The sequence below is a fragment of the Bicyclus anynana genome, chromosome 3 (genome assembly GCF_947172395.1).
Source record: "Bicyclus anynana chromosome 3, ilBicAnyn1.1, whole genome shotgun sequence".
NCBI lineage: Eukaryota > Metazoa > Arthropoda > Insecta > Lepidoptera > Nymphalidae > Bicyclus > Bicyclus anynana.
In genome coordinates this window covers 5,100,072-5,106,237 of record NC_069085.1, presented here as the reverse complement: position 1 = coordinate 5,106,237, position 6,166 = coordinate 5,100,072, and positions in this window count along the sequence as shown.

Genomic DNA, 6,166 nt, shown 5'->3' with positions numbered 1-6,166 from the left:
GTAAGTTATAGTACATAAATTGGATTTTAATACAAATTATAGATACTATGATGAAGATAGTAAAATCAAGTGGGTACATGGATAAAGGAGATCATTCACGCTCCATACATTTCTGGGCTCTTTTTTGAAAGTGCCGGCCAACAAAAAAAAATGGCTCGACTCGTTAGAATTAGCCATTTGGAGCAATAGCTAATATAGCATAAAAGTTGTAGGAGGGCTCTGAACCAAGTTATACAGGTTCGACGATTCGTTATTTCCATACATTTTGTCGATTTTCAAAAGTGCCGCCAAGAAAAAAAACTGATACGCATTGTTAGAACTGCCCATTTGGAGCAATAGTTAGTATGGCACAAAGATTGTATTTCTTTATTTTATGTATTTCTTTATATTTCTTTAGATTGATAGTTTTTTTTTTCTTAGCGGGCACTTTTAAAAGTTGAGAAAATGTATGGAATTAACGAATCATCGAACCTGTATAATTTGGTTCAGAGCCACCTGACAACTTTTATGCCATATTAGCTATTAATTCAAATGGCTAATTCTAACGAATCGAGCCATTTTTTTTTGTTGGCCGGCACTTTCAAAAAGGGCCCAAAATGAATGATCTCCTTTCCAAAAATTTAACTTGTTTCATTGAATAATAATCAACTATATACTTAAGTATATTATTTCAGATTAATTCAGATCTAAATACCTAATTAGTTGAGGTAAGGATTTTTTTCATAAATATAAATCATAATTTCAACAAATCAATTTTTCATTGTAATTTTAAAGTATCTATTAATTTATATTTCAAAATGGATTACACTCTATTTATGGTATAAAAGTATTATGAATATTTGTATTATGGAACTGTGTGTAAGATAAACATAAAAGCATTGCATACCCAAAAGAATTATATACTTCTCGCCACAAAACAAGTCCCGTAGATGCGGCGCTAATGTCTTAATGACGCTCATTGGCATTTGGTAATGGCGGTCTTATTGTCGTTTGTGTAAGGCGTTGTCAATTTTAGTTCGGGTTTTATCCGCGGGACTTCCTTCGTCGCGCGGAGTCTAGAATGTCTGTTGTCAACCTTAAGCAGTGCTTTATGAAAAGTGTGTAAAACACTGCACACCACTGGGATATAATAATCTCAAATTCTCATACAAATATATAAATATTTCAATCTTGTTGTGCCCCGCGGTTTCACTTGCGTATATGCTCCATTCACGTCGAAATATCAAAGATAGTATAGGTAGATAAATAAAATATTTTTTTCATGTTCAACTATTACAGTCAACCTTAAAAGATTAAAATGTATTGAGTAATGTTTCCCAAACTCCAAGGCAGCGAAACCGGCCGATCACCGGCAGAACCATGCATTATATATAGCCTTCATAACGGCATTTTTGAATGTTTTCCATTAGCGCGTACAAAATAATTTGTGTAGGATTTAGTGATAAAATATTGTCTTTTAATCTCGATTTAATCTAATCTAGAAGAATATTATAGAGTACAGGAAGATCTGTTAATATGTCAGTCCTCATTCACATGAGAGTTAAAAAAGCGATACGTTAAAACCCTTGGGGCTCTTATTAACTTTCATGGTTTTATTAATGTTTTATTTCAAGCGAACGCCCGCCCTCCTAAAAAGGCGTCGTGTTTTAAAAACGCTGTAGTGTGAAGAAGTATCCCAAGTATAGGATGCATTTTTTTAATTTATTATATTTGAACGCTTTTTTAACGTCCGTTAAAAAATCTCTCGTGTGAATGAGGGCTTAATTTTAATCATCCATGGTGATATAAAATTTAATAACTGCCAACTTATTTAGAAACATCTGCAAAATTTTTCTGTCTACAGTGGTAAAATGTAGGTAGGTACCTACTACAACAATACTACCACATAGAGATATATTCTTTGGGAACTACACGATTCAGAGATCGCTTGATAACTACTGAAAACCTAATATGAAGAACCTACATCTCATTTGAATACGACCTGGAGTTCGCAGTCAAGCTCAGCTTTTGCGAATGCCTAAAACCCAGTTACGCTGCTGCGACTATCTAAGGTTATACATTGCTTTAATACTCAGAATAATATTATTTATGGAAAAACGTTAGGTTAAGTTCAAAGGCAGTTTCCCTCCTTCATCAAAACAATAAACTTATTTTGAGGCATTAATGGATAGATTTGATTTGACCATAAAGTATTTATTATCTAGATAAATCCAAGTTAACCGCTAGTTTTCCCTTTTTAACATAAATTCTTAACCGGTCATTTAACGTCCTGTAATGTTAATAATTTGGCAAAACAAAAAGGTCTCGAAGCAGAACGACACTAAGAAGAGACTTGTTAAGACCTCAGCCTTCTCAATATTCCTCAGAAGCAATCCTCAGGCTCAGAAGCATGGACGATACGAGCGATAGATCAAAAGAGATTAGATGAATTTGAGGTGTGGTGTTGGCGAGAACTAACGTCTCGATCCTGAAGTAGATTCGAGTTGCCACAAGGCTCTTAGCTATATGTTAAGTACCAGAGAATTCTGAGTTAATTTTGTCACATTGCCCGTCGCCTGCCCTATAATTTGGACAAACTTGTAGTTGTGAGCTAGGTACTCGTAAACGTAGAGGGCAAACAATCACGCGGTCGGGTGCTGCTGTCTGACCAAGTAAAGTCGACGATTCTATACGATGGCTATAGAATATAGTGAAGAACGCAACAAGGGAAATTAAATGCAGCTACGACCTTCTGCAGAGAAGGCAACAACCAAGAAGAATGGAAGTTTTTGTTTTAAGGGAAGCAGAAAACAAATCGCAATGCCCGTGTAGACATTAATAAAATCGCAGCGGCGAAAGCTTTGATATCGTTCTAACGTCGCATTGCGGGCAAGGAGTAATGTATCCTCTGGCCGCGCCTCGGTCTGGGCGCGTCCTCGCATTCTGCCCTAGGGTTGACAAAATCTTTTTTTTTTTGTGAAAGCATAAAGCATAGATTCAGAAATTTTAAAGATCGCTATATGCCAATCTGTATGCTATAGCTGTGATAGTTCAGTGAATATGACCTCCGTAGGTTTGAATCCGGTCCAAGACATGCACCTCCAACTTTTCAGTTATGTGCATTTTAGGAAATTAATATCACGTATCTCAAACGGCGAAGGAAAAACATCGTGAAGAAAACTTCTTACTTGAGAATTTTCTAAATTATCTACTTGTGTGAATCAGCCGCCGCATTGGATCAGCGTTTTGGCTGGTGGGAGGTTTCGGCCGTGGCTAGTTACCACCCCACGGGCAAAGACGTACCCGCCTAACAATAACAAGTTAGCCCGCTTACATCTTAGACTGCACCATCACTTACCATCAGGTGAGATTGTAGTCAAGGCCTAACTTGTAAAGAATAAAAAAAAGTGTGGTGGTATATTAGCCTAACTCCTCTCATTCTGAGAAGAGACTCGTGTTCAACAGTGAGGATTGCTTTAGAAGATGATAAGATATAGCAGTAGTTTTCTCCATATTTTAATCTATGCACCAATAAGCCTATGATGCGCAACACGGCATATCCCGAAAAAAGAGGAAGACAAAATGTCGACAAATAGCGCGTAACGGTCTCCTTGAAAACCTGCTCCTTTTTGAAGTCGGTTAAAAATATAAAGAGACATTTGTCTTTCTCTCGTCTCGATATTATGTCGTTATGTGTTTTCCAAGTTGTTGCAACTGTAGGCTTACCTACAGTTTGAAATCTCAATACCTCTCAACTCTCTCGATACCTTAATATACTACTGAAACTACCAAATTCTGCTAGTTAATAAATAAAACAATTCCGATAGACCATTACCACTTGGAGAACTAAGGCCAACCCACTAATCATCGCGATGGGGTGCCCTTTGCTTTTTTCTATAAAAAAATTGCATGCTCTTCGAAACACGCAACTGACTTGATTTATTGAACTTTCCTTAATGAACGGTAGCTTTAAGAAATTAGTTACTGGCAGAAATAAACGCTAAATATTGAGGGAGGTAAGCTTTCTATGTATCTTTATCTTCTACTACGAGTAATTAGCGGACGTTGACCGCTTGAAACTGCGTGTCTGTTTATCACAAATTCGGCGTGAAACACATCGATCTGATATGTATATCCTCATTGGTGTAACGTACTTGTACCGAATCGTAAATCTATGGGTGTAATATATATTTTTTCGGGGATAAAATGTAGCCTATGTCTAAATCCTGGGTATAATTTATCTCCATTTCAAGTTTTAGCCTAATCGTTTCGGCAGTTGCGACGTGATTGGGTAGATTACAGTTCGTTTTAGTCTTGAAAGTTTGCCGCGATTCACGATAATACGAGTGGTACGTATTATGAACGTCATACAGGCGACTCTCACCGTACCCATGCTATCTGAAAAACATTTTGGGGGACAAAACTAGTGCTTCTCGGGGCGCCTGACTAAAGCACAGTAATATTATGCACAAAAAAATATTACTGTGACTAAACTGATCTTGTTACTTAAAACTGCTATTGTATGAGGGAGAGAAAGGGAAGCCAGACAGTGGCGCCGTAACGCGTTACGTTATGAAGCGTTTTACCCTCCCATAAGAAGTTTCAGAAATGGCTTACGCTACGGAATTCATCGCAATACGAGTATGTTTGATTAGTTTTGAACTTATTCGAGGTTCTGTGTCATGAGCTTGTTCAAGCAAAGCAGCGTTAATCATTCACAAATCTATCAGAGTCTTTTTTTATGGTGATTCAGATACTGATAGTTCCTAGAAACATTAACATTTTGATGTGATCGTGATAATCGTAAACCCTATGTCGGGAACTACTCTCATTTACTTATATGTTTGGTTTATAGCGTGGTTCATACGCGTAGCTATCATTGTGTGCTAAAACGGGTTTAATTTATTTTTGAATAGAAAAACGCATGAATAGGGATGATGACAGTTTTTTAAATTGTATATAAATTAAGAGTATACTAATAGTAAAGCAATTTTGTAAAAGGAACAGGGTATCTGCGATCATTACTTTCGGAGCTACAGGGATTTAAAGAGTCAGATTTGCGGCGCTGCCGCGGATCCCTGAAAAACGCCCCATACAAAATGGCTCAAAAATATGACGTCATAGGCAATGTAATGATTGTTAGAATTGTATGCGCGTTCAAACAAAATTACTAATATCTTTGTTATTTGTGCGTTTATGCTTATAGTTCATATATTAAAAAATGTCACATTTAATGTAAGGAAGCTAAAACTGTATGAATTTTCATCTAATTACGATAAAATAATTTTAATAGATTTTGAAATTTTATAATCTCATTTATTTTGCAAATATCCAGACAATCTTTGCTTTTTATGTATAAATTAGTTAACATTGACCCTATTTACCCGAATGTATTATAAAAAACAATATATTCAAACCTAGTCATCATCCCAATTCTAGAAAGTTTTAATTCCCTAAAATTTTATTTTGGCAACAAGAGATTGTTTGACGAGATATACATATGTACACATATTTAGTGTTAGGTACCACGTAATACATAGTCAAGCTCATGGAGGAAAGACAAGAAATGAGATTGCAGTCTTCAACAGACGCGTTAAAATACCGTCAGATTAATAGACAGATCTCTAAATCGCAGACTTGCGACTTGCGACGCTTTAATACCGAGCGTATCAAAGATACAATCGAGAAAAATCGAGGCTCGAAAGTGTTCGCGAGAGATCTGTCTATTGGACGAAGACAGTTGACACGTTTGAAGACCGATCAGGGCAATATCATTTCTTCTAAGCCTGAGATCTTGAGTGAGGTCGAGAAGTTCTACGGACAGTTATACACCTCTACCCAAAAGCCTGTTGACAATTTGGCCAAAGATCCTAGAGCCAAATTGACCCGACACTATACCGAAGATATCCCGGACGTCAGCCTATACGAGATTAGTATGGCTCTCAAACAACTTAAGAACAACAAAGCACCAGGTGATGACGGAATCACAGCAGAACTCCTGAAAGCGGGTGGAAAACCGATACTTAAGGTCCTTCAGCGGTTGTTCAATTCCGTCATTCACGAGGGTACAACACCTAAGGCGTGGCACAGGAGCGTGGTGGTTCTGTTCTTCAAAAAAGGTGACAATACCTTGCTGAAGAACTACAGACCCATCTCGTTGTTGAGTCATGTCTACAAGTTGTTCTCA